The following is a 20,567-nucleotide window of genomic DNA, read 5'->3' as shown; positions in this document are numbered from 1 at the left end:
CTGGGTAATAGAGTAATGTAGTGGTGGATCCGCCCAATCTAGGTGTGCAGCTTATATATATTGTAACTGAGTTGTGTGTTTTTGCACAGGCTTATTGGGGTTGGAGGTTTACTGCAACAACAGCCCTGTTTTGTCCAGAACACAATGCTTTGCAGCACTACCTTCCATCGTTTAGATTCTATATCTTTTCTGTCTCCTCTTCTGCTGTGTTTTCTGAACCTTGGAGCTGGTTATATAGACATTCTCATTAAGGTCCCTTATTCTCACCACATTGACAAGTTATTAATCTGCACGTTTACTCCAGACCACAGCACACAGAAGCTTCTCTAACCAAGGCTGAGACCAGCACTCAACTATGGGCATAAATATAAATATTTAGAAGGTGGTTTGATACCATATCCATTTAGCAAGATAGCCGTAGTAGATCTAAAGCCATGAACTTTTGGCCAGGCTTACAGTACTAGGTATGAATCTTTGATATAGGGTGGGCCTAAAATCCAGCTAGAAGGTTGTTGGTTGTTCCGGTAACAGTCATGCCACTATTACATCAGAGGGCATACCTTACCTGGCAGAGTTTATAGCAGAGCAACACCATTAATCACTTGTCACCTCCAGCAGTCTGCACAGCACCTTCCAGCTTATGGAAGCTAGCCTCGGCTAGGAATTTATGGCATAACTTTTTCTTGGGAGCTGTGAACAAATAGAATATCAGTGACTGTCCAAAGAAATGATGCCAACTGTAATGGCTTGACTAAATTCATTAGTCTGAATTTACTTACAGGTGTGTATGTGAAGGGTTGTTTACTTGCTATACATTGTGAAACTTAAAGGCAGTTATATTACAAAAGAGAAATCTCCCTCTTTAGCAAAATGTATTTTATTTTAAAATACATATGTACATGTATCTCTGTGTAAGTATGTGCACCTGAATGCTATGATAGTAGAAGCCAGAAGATGGTATCCAATCCTCTAGTGCTAAAGTTACAGGTAGTTGTGAGCTGTTCAATATGGTTGCTGGGAACTCAGTTCAGTGTGTGCTCTAAACTACTGAGCCCCTCTCCAGCCCTTCTTCCAGCAATTATTAGCTATTTATAGATCCCTTGGAAAGAAAGAGACTTTATGAGCCCTTCCATTAGGAAATGTTAGCAGACCCTTGTGTGTGTGTGTGTGTGTGTGTGTATAAGCAATAGAGCACCAAGTCCTGAGGCTTTCAAGATGCTATGAGGAAGTCCACAATGACCCATGGAGGATGGTCATATAGAAAGACTCACTACCTCAGTTGAGATCACAACCACAAAGGACAGGCATAAAAAGGAGCCTTGGGTAGCCCTAAACCCTAGCCCCCAGCCCCAGGCTGTACCAAACATAATGAGGCCAGAGCACACTGATAAGTGTCAGGCTGGGGGACACTGGTGTATCTCTGGGCTGTCCAGCTCAAGCTTTGCCCCACTGAACCCTGATGTACAGGCCAGACATGACTATTGACATCCTTACCTCACTGTGTCTTCTCCTCAGAGGCCAGGCCAGACCTCAAGTCATGCTGGGTGTAGAGATGGCTGCAGTCTGCCTAGCCAAAAAGAAACACTTCCCCTCTCTCACTGGTTGGCTTAAGTCACCCTTAGCCAGCCCATGTGGCTGGGCCTGTAGGTTCTGACAACAGGGCCTTTGTCCGTGGGAAACTTGTAATAGATGACTGGCTGCCCCAGATCCCCAGGCTCTAACCAGCAAGCCTTTCTCACCTGAGACAGCATCTCATGTTGAAGCATCTTTTCTGGTAGTAGCTGGGTGGAAGTTGAGGTCCGGCTGAGTGAGCAAATCAGAGTTGGGGCCTCTGGGGGCAGCCAGATTGCACAAGCTAAGCAGAACTGAGGTCTCATGGGGCAGGCAGGCTGCATGCAGTCCATTTGTTGCTTCCTACCCATCTGCCTCTCTAGGGTCCTTCTTGTGCCTTCCCTTCAAAATCATTTTGAAAGGAACATTTTCTCTTGCTCCAGCTCCCAGCCCCACTGTCCCTGGCTTCTCATTGCTCTGAGCTCCACATGCATCTGTTGGTTTCAGACCATTTAGTCTGCCTCCAAGTGCCTCTCCTCTCTCTTTCAGCTGCCAGTCTCTTAGTCTTGCCTCTACCCTCACCCTCAAGCCCTTATCTGTGTATCTACTGAGCAGTGCACAGTCAAAATGATTTTGTGGCAACCCCTAAGGTCTCAGACCATCTCCAGCCTGCCAGTTATCAAGTGTAAAGAGTTGATCAGACAGTCCCAGGGTTTACTAGGAAAGCCCACAAAGGAGCAGAAGCAGCTTAAGAGGGGCTGCAAGTATGCCCTTGAAGGACGACTATAAATACAGGCATCATTCTCTATGGTATCAGTGAGAACAAGAGTCTCATGAGTGAAGAGTCTGCTCATAACAGATTAGCCTAGGGGATGTAGATGTCTCTAGGAGTTCGCTCCCTTCTTCCCCCTCATTTCTACCTTTAGGGTTGTTTTAGTTAGAAGTTTCTATTGCAGTGAAAAAACACCATCACCAAGGAACCTTATAAAAGAAAGCAATTAATTTAGGGCTCACGGTTTCAGAAGTTTGAATTCCATGATGGCACAGCAAAGTCACGTTGACAGGAGCATTTGAAAGCTCACACATAAAGCACATTAGAGATGTGTTCAAATCTTTTGAAACCTCAAAGCCTGACTCAGTCAAACTTTCTCCAACAAGGTCACACCTCACAGCCCTTCCCAAACAATTTCAACAACTGGGGACCAGGTATTTAAACATATGAACCACGGGGATGCTGGGAGTTTTTAAGTGGCTCCCCAGGGAGTGTGTCTCTTTTTGGAGTCTGGAGAGGCACAGAGGGGAAATCAGGGTTATAGGGTGCACCAGAGCCAACTATTTCATTTACCCAAGCCCAGGGTTTCCTCTGGGCCGCCTCCAGGTTCTCTTCAGACACAGAAGAGGGCATCAGATCCCATTTCAGATGGTTGTGAGCCACCATGTGGCTGCTGGGAATTGAACTCAGGGCCTCTGGAAGAGCAGTCAGTACTCTTAACCACTGAGCCATCTCTCTTGCCCAGGTTCTGGCATTCTTATGGATGTTGTGTTGACTAACTTTGAGAATCCTCTTAGTATACAACATTGTGACTTACTGTTATTTCCTGTGGACACCCAGCTAGAAGAGAGCTTGCAGAAGACAAGATTTATGCTGCCATCTTGCTGAATGCCCCCAGTTCCTAAGGATATAACTGCACGGCTATCACCAATAAGAAGGTGAGCATGGACACTTGAAGACTCTGGTCTGTATCTACATGGTGGTCTTGGAAGAGGGTGTACAGGACACAGGAGAACAGGGAAAATAAAGGAGTACCCATCACTTCCATTCTCACACCGATGGCTTTTGTCAAGGTCTTTCTGAGGTAAAGACTTTCTTTCCACTCTTCCTGGAAAACATCTGCACCCATGCTTAATTCTCATATTGGAAGCATGGCCCAAGCAACATCCACCCCAGAAACTTTAAAGTAACAGGAGAGTGAACAGCAGAATGCTACCTCATCCTCTGTAAGCTCCCTTCCAAGCAGACAGTACTCACGGGAAGGAAGCAGCAGATGATGGTTAATCCCTCCTAATTATTTGTAATTACTGACAGCAAACACTCACAGAGCCCTCACTATGTGCCCAGCTTCAGGCCTGGAATTCTTCCTCTTGATTCTCACCAGAGAATGCAGACATCTTTGCAATATCCTTCCTCTCCACTCCCTTTTCTTTGAGATGCAGTATCGCTCTATTGCCTATTCTTGTCTTGGCCGCCTGGATTCACGAAGTTCTCCACCTCAGCCTCCTGAATAGCTAGGCTGCAGGTACATGCCAGCACACTCAGCTTTGCCTGCCCTTTGTCACATAAGGGAGCAGAGTTATCGAGAAGCTGAGTCACATGGCCAGAGATTCACTTATAGCTGTACATGAGCTTATCACTCCAGCAAATGCAACCTTATTTCCCACATAACATCAGCATCCAGATGCTCAGTGCACATGTGATAGAGTTACAAGCCTGGGCTCATCATTAATGGGGCTCCCTAGATGCAGGTGTCCCAGCCATCCCTCAGTACAATCATAGAGCATGACAAACCATCATTCCAAAGCTGTCATGGTTTGAAACAACACATGCTGCTATCAGGTGCTATCAGGGGTCTGAGGGCTGACTGCAACTTGGTAACATATATCACACAGCTGTGATATGCCAGGCACTGACCTTGAGTGGACCTTCAGGATGAGTCACCAGCAGGAAAGATGTTCAAGACCCTGTAGTGAGAAATGAAAGAGTTGTCCAAAGTGTTGGAGTGACCTTTTCTACCAGGATGAATTAAGGTAGAGTAGCAAGTGAGATGAGATTTGGGGGAAAAAAGTAGATTTCAGGAAATATCAAAGAGGGGTAGTATGTTCTAAAAGTGGCAGCCATCTTTAAAAGGGTTGTAGGGGTATAAAGCAGTGAGGGTCGTTTGGGGGAGGCAGGCAGCTGGGGAACAGAGAGGATGGACAGGCAAGAGGGCAGCTGCAAGAGGACCATAGAAGGGAAAGAGTTGGGCCAAGTATCCTAAGACGTGGGTGAACAGCAGTCCCTGGCCTCCCCAACTCCAGCTGAGAGTTCATAGCCCAAGACCAATCTAAAGAATTTTTCTATGAGGCTGAAATTCATTCAGATTCAGTATGAATGAGAAATTATTGAAATTGTTTTTTAATCAATAGCAGCATAATTGAGATAAATCCATGTCCCGGTACTTAACCCCAGGTGGATGCTTTTACAGAGCTCTCCTTATTAGTCAGCTTTTCATAACTGTGAGGAAATACCCAAGGCCAGCTACTTTATAAAGAGCAGAGGCTGAGGCTGGGGAAATAAATGGCCCAATCAGTAAAATACTTGTAGTACAAACATGAGGGGCTGTGTGATTCCTTGCACCCATGGAAAGGCCAAGTGTGGTGACAACATGCACTTCTGATCCCAGCCCTGGATAGGTAAAGACTGGAGGCTCCCAGGAGCTCACCAGCTAGCCAGTTTAGCCAAATTCACAAGCTTCAGGTTCAGTGAGAAATTTCAAGCTCCTGTGATAGAGCTGGGCCAAAAACTATGGTAAAGAGTGATAGAGGACATCCAGCCTCTGCGTGCACACATGCATGTACATAGCACACATGTGCACACACTTGAATGTGTAAATCAGTCGAAGACTGGAGTTTCATCTGGGCTCATGGTTCTGGAGTACCTTACAGGTACACAGGCTCTAGAGAGGGTCCACTGGGCTTCATCAAACCATGGCAGGCATGTTTGTGTATTTTAGTCCTAATGGCCTAGCCTAACATAATGATTCCCTAAAGGCCTCACATGGCCATCCTCTGTGTAGATTACACTTCTACAGCCTTCTCTAAGGGTTTATTTATTTTTATGTGTGTAAGTGTTTGCCTGCATGTACTCAGATGTGCCATGTACATGCGTGTGCTGAGCTAGAAGGCTAGAAGATAGTGTCAGATTCCCCTGGATCAGCAATTACAGATGGCTGAACCGAATTGTACCGGGAACTGAACCTCGGTCCTCTGCAAGAGCAGCAAGTCCTTTTGACTACAGAACCATCTCTCCAGCCCCTCTTTTAGCCCTTAAAAAAGATTTGTTTGTTTATTGATAGTGTGAAAACTCTGCTTATTAAGGTCAAAGTCCACCATGACCAAGAGCCTCTGAACTAGGGCACAGTTTGGGAGACTTCCTTTCGTTAGGGAATTTTCTCCTTCTCTGACCTTTTTTGGGAAATTCTAAGCTCCCACACTTGCCTCTCCCTGAGGAACATCACCATAGCCTCAATTAGTTTACAGAATCAATTTCCTTTCTCCTGACCAAACCTGTTCAGCCTACACCTGAGATTTCTGAAATGCCAACCCATGTGAATGAGGCATTCCAGGTACCCTAAGCTCTCAGCCTAACGACAATCGCCCATTCTGGATGTCCCTACCCTCAGTTCCCCAAAACTTTATAAGCTTTAAATAACCCTTAGGAAGGCTGACCTAGGACTGTGGGTCCCACTGTGGTTTGTTTACCTTACATACTCACATGGCTTCCAGACCCCCTGTAGACTCTCTTGTTCCTACTACACCCATGAATTGTATTGGTGGAAGTGTGGAAGGAGACCCACAGTTTGTTTATTTAATCTATCTATTTATGTTTTTAGGTGCTCTATCTTCATGCACCCAGAAGAAGGCATCAGATTCCATTACAGATGGTTGTGAGGCACCATGTAGCTGCTGGGAATTGAACTCAGGACTTCTAAAAGAGGAGTAAGTGCTCTTAACTGCTGAGCTATCTCTCTAGGTCTGCCCTCTTCTACTTTTTAATACCACAAACTTAAGACTCTGAGACTTCAACTTCTGTGGGAGTCTTGGGGGTGAGGTGGGGTGGACTATATCAAACTTACTTAGCACTTTGATAATTTTTTTAACTAGTTCTTTTTGCTTTGGTGGGTTGTTTATTTTTTTAATAAACTGTTTCAGGCAGTCCAGGCTGACCTTGAACTATCAGTGTAACTAAGGATGACCTTGAACCTCTAGTCCCCTTTAAGTCTGTCTACAAGGGCTGGTATTAAAGGCATGCACTCCACATCTTGCTTTGGTTTATTCTTTTAAGGCTACAGTCTTGCCTGCTGGATGCCACCACAGCTCTTTCAAGAGCCAGAGGCCTGTGATAGGCTCTGCCTTCTGTAGCTCATAGCCCACTTTCAAAGAGAACCAATACAAGTGGGGTTGCTTGCTCCATCATGTGAAGACAGGCAGTTAGTACTCAGGGCAGACAGTAAGTAGCCTGGGGCTTTGCGGCCAAGTCAGGCCTCACCAGGAGCTCCCAGAGCCAGAGGGGCCACCCAATCTTTTCCTTCTCTTTTCTTTCAGCCTGTGCATCCCAACACAGGCTACTCTGGCCATGCCTGAGGCAAGGCCATAGAGCAGACAGAAACCTGCCTGGACATGAAGCTCTCTCAGCAAGCCAAGTGATGTGGCCAGTGGTAAGGAAAAGAAGGCGCGGCCTGCTTATTTTTAGCTCTCTTTATTAGCTGGGGCTCTGCAGACCAGAGCTTGGCTTGCGCTCATGGCTGATGCTGTTATTTCTCCCCACCAGGGCTGGGAATTAGTTTATTTTCTCGGCAGCCACCTCAGCTGCTGCCCACTGTAGCGTTAGGCCCCAGGCAGGCTGCTGTGGGTGTGTTATTTTTGATTGACTATCTTATGGGGCATGAAACCACCTGAAGCGGGCGGTTGGGCTTGGCACCGCCCTCGATGCAGCTCAAGAGGTGGCTAGAAGCCACTATAGGATGCAGCCCAAGAAGAGAGCATCAGGGCGATTCCTGCCAAGGAGCTCAGGCTCTCAAGCATACCCACATCAGCATCACAAGGCAAGAGGCATGTGGCTTCTAGACTTGGCCCTAGCTGATGTAGCTAGGGGCTCAGCCCTTCATGCCCAAGGAATTTCTCTTTTCTACAAAACGAGTAGGATCATTGCTCCATTAGGGAAAGCACTGGGGGGGGGGGGGGGGGGACCATGCCTTTCTTCTCCTAGCTTCTGGTGACTGCAGGCATTTCATGGCTGATGTCTGCATGACCACAGTTTCTGCCTGTTTGTATCATTGCCATATCCTGACCCCTTATTTATATGTGGAGGCTAATCCCCAATATGCTGTTATGGAAGACATTGGAAGACAAAGTCTTTAAGGGGCAATTAGGAGAAAAGGGAGAACTCGTATAAGACCCCTGTCTTAATCAGAGTTTATATTCCTGCACAAACATCATGACCAAGAAGCAAGTTGGGGAGGAAAGGGTTTATTTAACTTACACTTCTACAATGCTGTTCATCACCAAAGGAAGTCAGGACTGGAACTCAAGTAGGTCAGGAAGCAGGAACTGATGCAGAGGCCATGGAGGGATGTCACTTACTGGCTTGCTTCTCCTGGCTTGTCAGCCTGCCTTCTTATAGAACCCAGGTCTACTATACTAGCCCAGGGATGGCTCCACCCACAATGGGCTGGGCCCTCCCCCCTTGATCACTAGTTGAGAAAATGCCTTACAGCTGGATCTCATGGAGGCATTTCCTCAACTGAGGCTCCTTTCTCTGTGATAACTTCAACTTGTGTCAAGTTGACACAAAACCAGCCAGTACAACCCCAGAGGGTGCCCTTTCCCTGCCATCATTGTGGCCACCCACAAAACAGAGAATGGCCTTCATCGAGCACCACATTTATCTTGCATTTCCAACCTGTAGACATAGAGCAATAGACATCATTATGTATAAGCCATCTGGTATATGGCCTGGTTGTCCCAAAAGCTCAGATGGACTAAGCCAAGTACTAAACTGTGTAAGGACCCGATTTCCAGGGCTGAGGATAGAGTTCAGTGCTGGAGAGTGTTTGCCGGCCACATGAGAGATGAGGGCACAGTCTGACTTAGGTATATCTTTTAGAGGACCATATTCAATCTGCCACAGCCAGGTCCTTATGAACATGCTTCTAGGTTCTCTTCACTAGTGTAGTGTGTGACAAAGTAGGCTTCTAGGAAAAAAAACCAGAAAAACACAAAACAAACAAAAAAACAAAAAATAAAACCTGCTTCCAGAAAGCAGCTTCTCTCCTGATTTGCTCACTAGCTATCCTGATATAAATGGAAAATGTACCTGCCATCTAAGCCACGGAGCATAAAGTAAGGGGGGGGGGGCATCATCAAGGCTGTCTCTTCCCTCAGTAAAGGGAAACAGAAGATTTGAAGAAATGTAAAGAATGTGGGGTTAAACCAAACAGAGTTCTACAAAATGTGTGCCACCTGGGCAGAGGACAATAAACCAAGACTCAGAAAGAGGCCTGGAACCCTCTCTGGTACTGCAGCCCTGCCTCGCCCCGCCCCCACCACACCGCCTGATTTGGGTAAGGAGATGCGTCAGGATCCCAGCATCCCCTGGCAAACTCACATATTTGCCTTCTGTGCCCCAGCTGGAACATATATCCTAAAGTTCCCCTCTGGGATACCTGGCCCCTGTCTTGCACGTAGCTCCCTGGGATGCCCTTTTTCATCTCTTGCTCTTATCCAGATCTAGCAGCACAAGCTCATCCCTTTAGGCTTGATTTTCTCAGTTTTCCAGGTGATAGGAGCTAATCTGCCAGAGAAACAAACACAAAACCACTTGGGAGTTAATGAGGGAAAGTGTTGAGACAGCCAACCAACCACACAGGGACAGCTAGGCCCATGTTTACATTTTTCAAGCAGGAGGGACTTTGGAATCTGAAGAGGGGAGTTGATGTTGGTTGGTGGGGCTTCTCAACGTACTGAGTTAAATTTCTTTTTAAGATTTTATTTATTTATTATTTATTTATTTATTTATTTATTTAGCTAGTTATTGTATATGAGCAATCCATCTGTACATTCCCCTGCATACCAGAAAAGGACATTAGATTCTATTATAGATGGTTGTGAGCCACCATGTGGTTGCTGGGAACTGGACTCTGGAAGAGCAAACAGTGCTCTAACTGCTGAGCCCATGAGTGAAAACTTTGACCCTTGTTAGGGCTCTGGATCTTGGCTCCTTTGTGTTGTTCTCACCCCCAAAGTGTTCAGGTGTGTGCACACCCCATCCGATGAATACACATATGAACCCACACAGGAGCCTGCTTGGGAGTCATGCCAGGAATTTCAAGCAGTCTTTTGTCCTGCACACATGGGGCCAGAGGTCTTTGTGGAGCCTCACCTGGAACAATTCTTCATGAACTGGCATTTTAGACAGGTCTGAGTCAGATACATACAATGCAGAATCTAATCATTGCTGTTTCTTTTACAGACAAAGGCAACAGTGACATCCTTTACAAGGTCTTATGGAGTGAAGCTTTGAAGGGAGCCCAGTACTTGTCTTGGTCCACTGTCATTCCCCTCCTATCCTCCTCTTTGGTGGACTTTTGTTGTTGTTAGACAGGTCTAGTACAGTCCAGACTAGCCTCAACCTTGCTATGTGGCCCAGGATGGCTTTGAACTTGTGATTCTCCTGCCTCAGCCTCCTCAGTACTGAGATTACAGGCCTGAAGCCACCATTCTGAGTTCCTTCTCTTAAAGCCAACTACTCTAAAGTGTTCGGAGCTTGTAAGGATGCTTGCAAAATGGAGTGTGTATGGTTTTAATTGACTTGACTCATTCAGAATTACAGATTTTATTCTCTTGCTGCTCAGCATTGACTTTAACTCCTCCAGAACTCTGAAGGGCAATCCCCCCCTCCCCACTGTGCAGAGGCTGCTATGGTCTGCATGTCATTCTGACTTATCTCTTAGTCATGCCCCCCATCCCTCACCACAAGAAACAGTGCCACAGATGCCCTCACCAAACCCTTGAGACTATTCGTGAAGGTTCCTTTGAAGCACTTGCTGGAAGCAGAAATTAGCTGTGCTACAGGGTAGGCTTGGCTTTTATTGGCTTCAACATAGCTACTTACATTCTAGAATGGTCACTTTGGTCAACACTCCTATAATATTAAGATTTTTACTTTTCTTGTTTCTTTAATAAAATACTCATGAGGAATAGCTTAAGGGAGGGATAATTTATTTGGCTAGGACTCAGGGACACAGCTTATTGTGATGGGAAAGGCGTGGTGGCAAGATGTAGCTAGAGTGTGGAGTGGTTGTTACATTGTATCAGCAGGCCTGAGGCAGAGTAAGCATCATGTGTAGAAGGTTCTACAGTCTCTTAAAAAAGCATCACCTGCTGAGTAACAAGTGTTCAGACATGTGCGTCTGGTGAGGACATATTGCACACCAACCTCAATAACTACCTTTAGGATACTTTTCCGTACTTGTCATTCAGGCTCTCTAGTCATGGAACATGATGTCCACATCATACTGCTAATGTTGATTCTGAGGTTAAGTTCTGGTGAGCCAAAGATATGAAAAGAGAAAGCCTATGTTGGCTTGAAGACATAAGTGAATATTGGTGTTACCATATTGCTCCATTTCCAAAAGACTGCCTTAAATCCATAGCTATATGCAAGTGCTGAGTTTCTTCTGTTTGCACCCGCTCCTCCTCCTGCTCCTCCTCCTGCTCCTCCTCCTCCTCCTGCTCCTCCTCCTGCTCCTCCTCCTGCTCCTCCCACTCCTCCTGCTCCTCCTCCTTCTGCTCCTCCTCCTGCTCCTCCCACTCCTCCTGCTCCTCCTCCTCCTGCTCCTCCTCCTGCTCCTTCCACTCCACCTGCTCCTCCTCCTCCTGCTCCTCCTCCTGCTCCTCCCACTCCTGCTCCTCCTCCTCCTCCTGCTCCTCCTCCTCCTCCTGCTCCTCCTCCTGCTCCTCCTCCTGCTCCTCCTGCTCCCTCCAGTTCCCCCCTGCTCTACCTGCTACCCTTACTCAGACCTGCTCCACCTGGTAAGTCCTACTATAGGCTAACCTGTGTGAGAGGCTCACTTGGCCTTCTGATTGGTTGTGGCCATTGAGGGATAGCACTGGGGACTAGAAGTCCCTGAGACAGGAGGAGAGTGAAGTGACGATTTACCACTGACTGTTTTGTCTTCAAAGTATATCTAGCTCTCTTAGGATCTCTCTCTCTCTCTCTCTCTCTCTCTCTCTCTCTCTCTCTCTCTCTCTCTCTCTCTCTCTGTCTGTCTCACTGTGCCCCTCTCTTGTCACTGTGGGCTATTGCAACATCCCTTTTTGATCTCTAAACTCTGCCCACTCATCATTGTGTGCACTCCTTCACTAAAGGCACTGTGTGACCTGCTTCCCATGGGGACCTGACTGGTGTCACAGTGCCAGATATTTAAAGAAATATACAATCACTTCTTGACATTTTGGCTAAGAGTGTTAACAGAGTACATGAAATGATAGGCCAGCCTGGGTGATTTTTGAGCATAGATCTAGCTCCTCCCTCAAACCCCCAGTCAAACAATACTGAGAGGCGGCTTCTCCTTTGAGAGCACGTCTTCATGTGTCACCAGAGCCCATTGTGGCCTTTGGTGAGTACCATGATCCACTCTGCCTCAGCCTCCTCATTTGGGTCTGTTCAAATCTCTGATTTCCTCAGCCAAAGACTGGACTCTGGTGTCTGTGTCATGGTGGTTACAGGACTGTCAGCTCTTGTTGGTTTGTTTTGTTGTTGTTGTTGGAGATAAGGTTTCTCTGTGTAGCCCTGACTCTCCTGGAACTTACTCTGTAGACTAGGCTGCCTTCAAACTCAACTGCCTGCCTCTAAACCAGATTTGAGCACCCAGTTCCTCTCTCAGTGTCTGACACAAAGCAGACTTTCTGAACATGCTCAAACACAATCACAGAGTATTTGCTAGCCCTACAGTATTTTTCCTTGAGCCCACCAGTAGTGAACATTTACCTCTCCCTGACCTGTCTGGACCCATAGTTTGTCCCACTTTCGGAAGGAGCCAATGACAGATGCTGGAAGATGTAGTGCAGGGATCCTGGGGGGGCCAGAGGTCTGACACTTTAATTGCATAATTATTTTCACAGTAATGGTGCTGGGGAAGATGAGGCCTGCTGCCTGCAAGATGGATGGCATGAAGAAGGGTGAGTTATATTTTCCCAGATAAAAGCACCGATTGCCTATAAACTCTGATTTTGCCTGATGTAAAAGCCACTTTATTGCACATCCAGAAATTACTATCCGTATAAAAGCACATTATTGTGATGTAAAAATAGATTTTTATATAATTTTTTCATGCCACCACCTTGTAATTCCTCATTCTCAAGCACCCTGAGATTGCGCTGAGGTTTATTTTTCTCTTTTAATTGTTTGCCATGGCATGCCAATTTATGGTGAGATATTCTGCCTAAGATTAGAGCAAGGCTAAAACATAAATTTCAGCTATCACTTCATGACAGGCAGGGTTCTGGGGCACCCAGGATGCCATCAAACAAAACCAGGTTCTTTGTGATGCCACAGTCTGGGGTGTTGAGACTTCCATTTCATATTTATCTAAAGTCCTCAGGGGGACAGGAATGTTTCCTCCCCCTGGAAACTGCCCTGTAGGATGCATTACAACCTCATCTCCTTGGCCTCTGCCTGCCTGAATGCAGCCAAGGAAAGCTGGGCTTTGGTCTGTAGTTCTGAAGCCACACTGGCCTGACCCATCTGGCTAATGATGCTGCCCATCCTCATTATATGGAGACCACACAATACACAAAAGCTTCTCTGCCAGAACTTCAGTCTTTTTTTTTGGGGGGGGGGGCCTAGGTTCTCTCCAGATAAGAAGCTTACACAAGCTCTACTAGGAAAAAATAGATGTGTGGCCTCCCTTGTCAAAAGCCCTGCCCTATGGTTAAGTTTCTGGTTTTGTTACTGCTCTTCTACAAAAGGGAAGACTTCAAAGGATGCTGGCTGCTCTTGGTGTTGTGTCCTGCATGGGTCTGTCCTGGAAAGTTGGCTGGGGCAACTCAGGAGTGAAAAAACAACTGACACACATATGGAAAGCTGGGATGAGATGGGCTCTGATGGAGAGCATCCATTAGCAAACTCCAGGAACTCAGCACCAGGAGGGGTTAGCTAGTTTGGTGGGAGGTCTCTATAGAGAAATTGTTTCAGATTGAAAGCATCTGAGAGAAAAAAAATTGTGGTCCATAGTTGGTACAATGGTTTTAGCTAAAGATCAATCTTAGTCAACAAATATACTTGAACCAGAGGAGGCTTTGTTGTCTGAATCTCACCGGGGGAAGGCTTTGCCATTTCCATGGGTTAGGTCTGAGACACTGGGGTTCTTGACAGAGTTGTGCTCATGTCAACAATATGCATTCACTCACTTCATACATACACACACACACACACACACACACACACACACACACACACACTCCTGGACTTTCAGATAGTGCTCTCTTGTGAGGACCAAGAAGGGATGCTTCCATGTCCTCACAGTTTTGAGGGTGGAAACTGAGTGTAAGCAGGAAGCAAAACAAGGCAACTTCTTCTCATCCTGAGGGAGCCCTCCCCTTTCATCCAGCCCCCTTCTTAGTCTGCCTCTGAGGCCTACTCTGTGGTTTCTGATGCCAAGACTGCACCGGACCAGCTTGGCGTACCACTCTGTGCTAACCCAAAGAGACCAGATAATCAGCTGGTACTTGGATGTCTCTCCTCTACGAACAATGAGGGTGGACCAATGAATACGTGAAGAAATGTGTTGATCAGTAGCCCTCAAACATTAGCGTGCCTCAAAAGCATCTGCTGGGCTCCTAGGGTTTCTCTTTTAGCAGATAGGGAGTGGACCCAGAATTTAATGCTTGCCACCTGGGTAACATGCTTTGAGGGACACTTGCTGAGTTCAGGTCAGTTTATCTGCCAATTGTAAAGGGTTGGGTGAGTGTAGACCAACTGAAGGGCCAAATCTGAGCTGCATCCCAGTTCTTGGGACTGGGTGATAGGGAAAATGTGAAAGAATAGTTGGTAGAAGTTCCCAGAGATGAAACACGATTAGTATAAAGACCAGGAGTCCAATTCTGCTTACCCCAGGGGCTAGCAGCTTTCATCTGACTGTGGCAATTTGGACCTCAGATTGACCTGAGTCAGAATCCTGGAGGCCTGGGGCTCCTCCTCAACCTTGTGGTGTGCAATGTGCCTTTGTGAGGAGCAAGAACCAACATTTCATGCCTTAGAGCGGTTGGGCCACGCAGCAAGAGATCTGGAGGTTGGTGAAGCGCCGGGAGGCATGCCACCCCCTGGGAGGTTTGGTACAACTAAGCAGGGTATGCAGGGCCCGCGCTTTGTTCATCCCACTGCCTCGTCTGGACCTCTAGGGGGCGCTGTCTCCTGAGCAAGAACGTGGTTGCCTGACTCAGAATCCCGTCTGCGACCTTGGGCCAGAATACGTACCCGAAACACCACAGCAAGGCCGCAGTGGGATACAGGTATGTGATGTGTTTGGCACAGAGAACCACACAGGGAAGAGCCCCGTGGATACAGCTATTTGATTACTGGGGACATAATCAGCCCTAAATTTTGCTAGGCTTTGCGGCAGATAAGTCTAGGATTTCCCAGAAAGAGTTGGGAAAACATCAACCTGGATCAACACAGGGCTAAAGGAACATGCTATCGCAACAAGTTAAAACGGGCTTCCAGGCCACCCGGTCCAGATCAAGTTCCTGCTGGGTCTGGTGTGGAGGTCAGCGTCATATCAGAGAGCACTTTACTTCTCCTTTCTGAATATGGCTGGACAAATCATTTATTCACTCATTTATAATCAGTTGCTTAATACTTGCTGATGGACTCTGTTCTGGTGACAGGGATGCATACATTAAAAAAAAAAAGTGGCTAATCTTGTAGAATATTTGTGAAATGGGCAAAAAGTCTTCCCTTGTAGAGGGATTTCTTAGAAGGGGAATAGTGAGTGTAGTGGTAAATCTGCCCAAAATAGACCGCAGTTTGTTTTCCTAATTACTGAGTCGTGTTTTTATTGAATGGGTTTATTTGGGTTGAAGAGTAAAATGCAACAAATCGGTGATTGGGTTGAAAAGGATACTGCAACATTTCCTAAGAAATCCCTCTCACTTGTCGTTAACCTTCCTCTTGTTCCCATTCTGTCCTCTCCTCCCTCTCCTTTTTCCGTTTTCTTCCCTGACTCCTCCCCTTCCGTTTCCTCTCCTTTGACCCACCTCCTCTCCCTGTCTAATCATGTATTGCCTTAACATAAATCTACACCCTCCTTCCAATGACTCACAGGCTGTTTCAGTGTAGGAAGCTGTTCTAGGGTCTGCTGACTGGAACGGCCTGCCCCCATCAGACAAAATGGAAGAGTGGTCTTCTGAAAATGCCTGATGATCGAAGAACTCAGCCACCTCTCTATTCAGGACCTTTGTAGTTTTTGTTTCTAGGGAACATCTTGTCCTTGTCCTTAGAATCTTCCCCAAGAAAATATCTTGTGGATTATTTATTGATAACCTACCAATGACATCTACTGACGGGGGAGAAGCCATGATGAACTCTGCTGAGTCTGTGCCCAGTACAGTAGAGGTACTTAGCCCATGTTTACCAATTTATTCCTGGCAAATGCAGCATGACATCAGCACCAGGCAGGGTAAGAGCTCCCTAGATTGGGCAGTACTGCTTTGAGGTTCCCAGTCCTCTGTTTAATAAGCCCATGCCTGCTGTCAGGATGCTGTGTGGTTTCTATTCTTTGAAATAAAAATTCACTATTACATTTATTTCTTTACATGTATATGGGTGGCCATAGGTGCCACAGCATTTGTATGGAGTCAGAAAGTCAGTATCCCTTACATCATGTGGATCCTGGGAACTGAACATAGGTGGCTGAGCTTGAGGGTAAGTGCCCTTGCCCACTGAGTCTTTTCCTGCCCAGGATACTGTATTTTTGACAGAATCCTGAACCTTCTGTCCATGAACACATAAAGCCAAGGACAGCAAATATATGGGATCCACATGACTGTCCCTTTCCCACACTCTGGGTGGACATCAATAATTGATGACAGCTGACTTTGTGGCATGACCTTCCACTCCTTTCTCACAGAACCCCAGGGAACCACTATCAATTGATCAGACATGGCACTGTTTGTGATCTTTGCCTCGGGACTCCCTCCTGGGAGCTGCCCTCCACAGATCAGTGCACAAAAGACAAGGCAGTCAGGCTAGAACCCAAGGACACCCATGACCCCTCACTCCCACTGGACTGCCTATTGTGTATGTGCATAGCTGCACCCTGGGAGGGCTTCATAAAACAACCCTTCCCCAGCTGTTCAAGACTGGGTGAAGAATGCATTGAGGCTCACCTTTGCACACAGATTTCTCTATAGGTCAAATTCACATCTGTAGTTCAGTACAGGCCTCCATGTAGCTTTCTGTATTCACACACAATCTCTCCTCATGCTCCATGTATACCTGCACCCAGGTATTGACCTTGCCGCGAATGTTGTCCTGTTAAAGGGCAATACTTCCAACTATCATGCACTATGTTATCTCTCAGCCTCCAGAGCTTTGGGGAATGAACACAGAAGGGCAAAAAGAGCCTTACATGGGTGTCAATATTTCTGCCTGGCATGATACCTCCGTTTGTGCCTGGAAGGCACCCTTTACACAACTGTAAGGCCATGCCAGAAAGACAGCTGACATCAACTATTGATGTCCACCCAGAGTGTGGGAAAGGGGGACAGTCATGTGGGTCCCTTTTATTTGCTGTCCTCATCCCTGGCCTTGGAGACAAGTTCCTTTCATAGCCAATGAGGCCTTTGTGAGTGCTCACATGTGCACTGAATTTCTGTGCTGGCTGAGGTAGGGCTTTCTTGGGAGGGGCACATGCATCTGTGAAAGTTCATCTGCTCCAGATGATTAGGGCTACCATCAGAAAGAAAGCTCAAGACACAGCCAGCCTGACAGTAACTTGTTCTTTTTGCTTTCAGGGTCCATATTTTAGGTCCCAAGAATGATGTCCATGAGTGGGTTCTGACTGGTCAGCATCTCTTTTTGCCAGAGTATAGTGCATGCTAGCACAAACTCTGCAGTTCGTTCAGCACCTGAACTGTACTTGGCAAATGCTTAGCATTCAGGGACTCACTTACCTTAGTAATTCCAGATTAGCTAAGAGTCCCAGTGGCTCTAACAAGTGAACCTCGCCCTCCTTTCCTAACACTCTGGATCCCATCTGGGTTTCACCACATATTGCTTGCTAGAGTAGGGGTCTGGTCCCATGAATTTAGATTTCATGACATTACTAGTTCCCCTCACTGAATAGTTCAGGGATGCTTCACCATCCCCTCCTGGAGTTTGGAAGCCAGGGATGGGTCACTGGGTATAAGGGAAGCTGCACTGTTTTTCTCAGTTCTGGATCTGTGCTGGGTCCAGTGCAAAGGGCTTTATAAACGTCTCACCAAATTCTTTGTGAATCCTAAGAATTGTTTTAAAATCCTCCCCCCCCCGTGTGTGTACATGTGTGCATATTCATCAGATAACTTGCAGAAGTCTGTTCTCCTCTTACATCGCATGGGTACTAGAGATGGAATTCAGGTTGCCAGTTTTGGTGGCAAGCAAGCACACTTACCTGCTGAGCCATATGGACCACCCTTAAGATTTTTTTTTTTTTTTTTTTTTTTTTGTCTTCACCTTCTTACAGATGAGTAAACGGACTTGGAGAGGCTGATTAACTGGGGTAAGGGTCCTCAGCTAGTACATGGCTTGCAGAACACAGTCTAGATGGTCATTAAAGCAATGTCCTCGAGCACCATGTTGCAAAGCTTCTTGAGTCAATCCTTGTTTGTAAACTTCTCAATTCTTTGACCACTTGCTAAAGTACAGGCTGGAGAGAAGGCAGCCTAAGAGGAGGCTGATTCAGGCTCCTGGAGTGTATTCTCTACAGTGAGACACTCCTGACCACAGAGCTTAGCAAATAAACACACAGCACAGCCAAACACATGTACCATTTATATTGCCCAGAACTTTGAATTCTTCCCCACAACTGAGAATAGGAAATGTTGCTGAGACAGTATCAGTCCCTGGGCCACATTCATCTGACCCACATCTATGTGCCTGGCTGAGGGACAAGACCTGAGGTAGCTGGCCTATTTGCTAAATCTGGGCAAATCAGATGGCACCTATAGATTGAGATCAGTTGCTCACTGATTTGCATCAATAGTATCCACTTCCTGGCACAGTCACTGCCCAAGGGCCCAAATAATGACTTCACAGAGTCTGGACGATAGATTTGCACTGCCAGCCCCAAGGCAGGCTTCCAGACCCTTGTGTCCTGATGGTCTTGACCAGGGTCCAGTGATAGCTTGGTGAGGCTCTGAGGATCCCATCTTACCCATTGTCAATTCTAGACCCAAGGTTAGTGGCTCTGGCAAAGGTCCCCAGCATGTCAGAGCCCCTCACACCCCTAGGACTGTTTCCCCTAGGGGAAATGTCTCTTAAAAGATAGCGGTCCCCAACATTTGATTGTGACCAAGGTTGAAAACCTTGGCAGGGAGCTACTGGGATACACTTTATGTCACCTGACCAGCGCAGTAACTGCGGAAGTATAGGATTTGTTGACTCCCACAGTACATAGATTTAAAGATCTATAAAACTGGAATTACACGCCAACCTGAGAAGGAAGTGGGGACTCAAAAGCTGTTTTTTTCCTATAGGTGAGGCTTTGCTGGTTGATGAAGGTCCCTAGCTTTGTAGTCACTGGGCTGTGGGCAACCTTTTCCAAGGACAGAGCTTTCTTTATCAGACTTGTACGTCATCAGGTACTACTTTCTCAAGTCCCCTTCCCTTGAAACCTGCCCCAGCTCCTCAGATGTGCTTCTTTTACCCCCACCTCCCAGGGAGTCCCCTTTCCTTTGAGCTCCCACATAGCACATACATATATGATCTCTGTTCGGGCTTGCCAGACTGATGGTGGCTTCCGGTCTTCCCATCATTTTTCTCTGCTCTCTTCAGTTTATTATCCATGAGTAGGTCTCTATATGCTCCAGTTTACTCAAAGTGGTGTCATAGTCTTGGTCCAAACCCATGGACTTTAAGTATTTACTTTCAATCCCAAAGATATCCCAACTTGGACATCACATGTCTAAACAACACAACACACTACCTTTTTCTTTCCTTTGAATAATGGTGTTGAGTGAGATAAAGTTCTCTGAGATATGCCTTAACATTTTAAAAGGTTTCACCATGGTGCCACATGGCCATGGCTGTAGTGCCCATTCTTGCATGACTCTAGTGAAGGAACTTTTGGGGCATACAGTGTCACTATGAGCTACTGCTGCTCACCCACCTACTCTATCAGCCTCCCCTCATCTGCTCCCCTGTAAGCCCAATAACAATAGGGACCTTTATGTCCCCAACCCTCAGAATAGTACCTGCCTACAACTAGCAGCACAAGGGATGCTTAATGAATAGGCAGGCCCAGTCCCACCTTCAGAAAAAAAAAAACCCAAACACCATGAATTTGCTACCCGTATAGTTTTACATGTGCTGGTTTCCACAATGGCTCCACATAAGCTGCAGGTGCTGTGAACATGCTATGGATTGTGTGAGGACTCTGGGTTTGCAGCAGGAAGAATTGCCTCCTTTGTATATGGCTTTCCCACCTGAGCTAGGACCCCAGCTCACCCTGCAGGTCCCCAGGGGTCAAGCTTGCTGAGATGGACATCCACCAAGGTGAGAGCCATGATGTAGAGAAAAATCACAGGCCCGGGGCCAGGAGAGCTACTTTCTATTCCTGGGTCTGTCATTAATAAGCTGGGTGACCTTGGGTAAGTCACTTTGTCTCTTTTTCTCATCTTGTAAAATGAGTGTGGACAGTGATAGCTAATGCTTAGACTTGAGAACTCATCAGAACCACAGAGAAACATGTTAAAAGTAGATTCCCAGGCCCAGCTCCATACAGCTTGGGGCAGCAGTCCAGAGTGAAACAGTTCAGTACAATATTTATATGATAATGAGTCTTAAAAAAAAAAAAAAGAGCATCAGAAGCACTTGCCTATGGTTAAAAGAATTCAACAGTGCTGCCCACCTCCTGCAGTGCTAACTACAGGCAACCACTTTTAATCATCCATTTTTGATCTTCTGGGGGTTACCATCTTATTGCTAAATAATATGCCAG

Source organism: Micromys minutus (assembly GCF_963924665.1).
Source record: "Micromys minutus genome assembly, chromosome: 23".
In the NCBI taxonomy this organism is placed as follows: domain Eukaryota; kingdom Metazoa; phylum Chordata; class Mammalia; order Rodentia; family Muridae; genus Micromys; species Micromys minutus.
Note: the sequence above shows the minus strand (reverse complement) of the source record.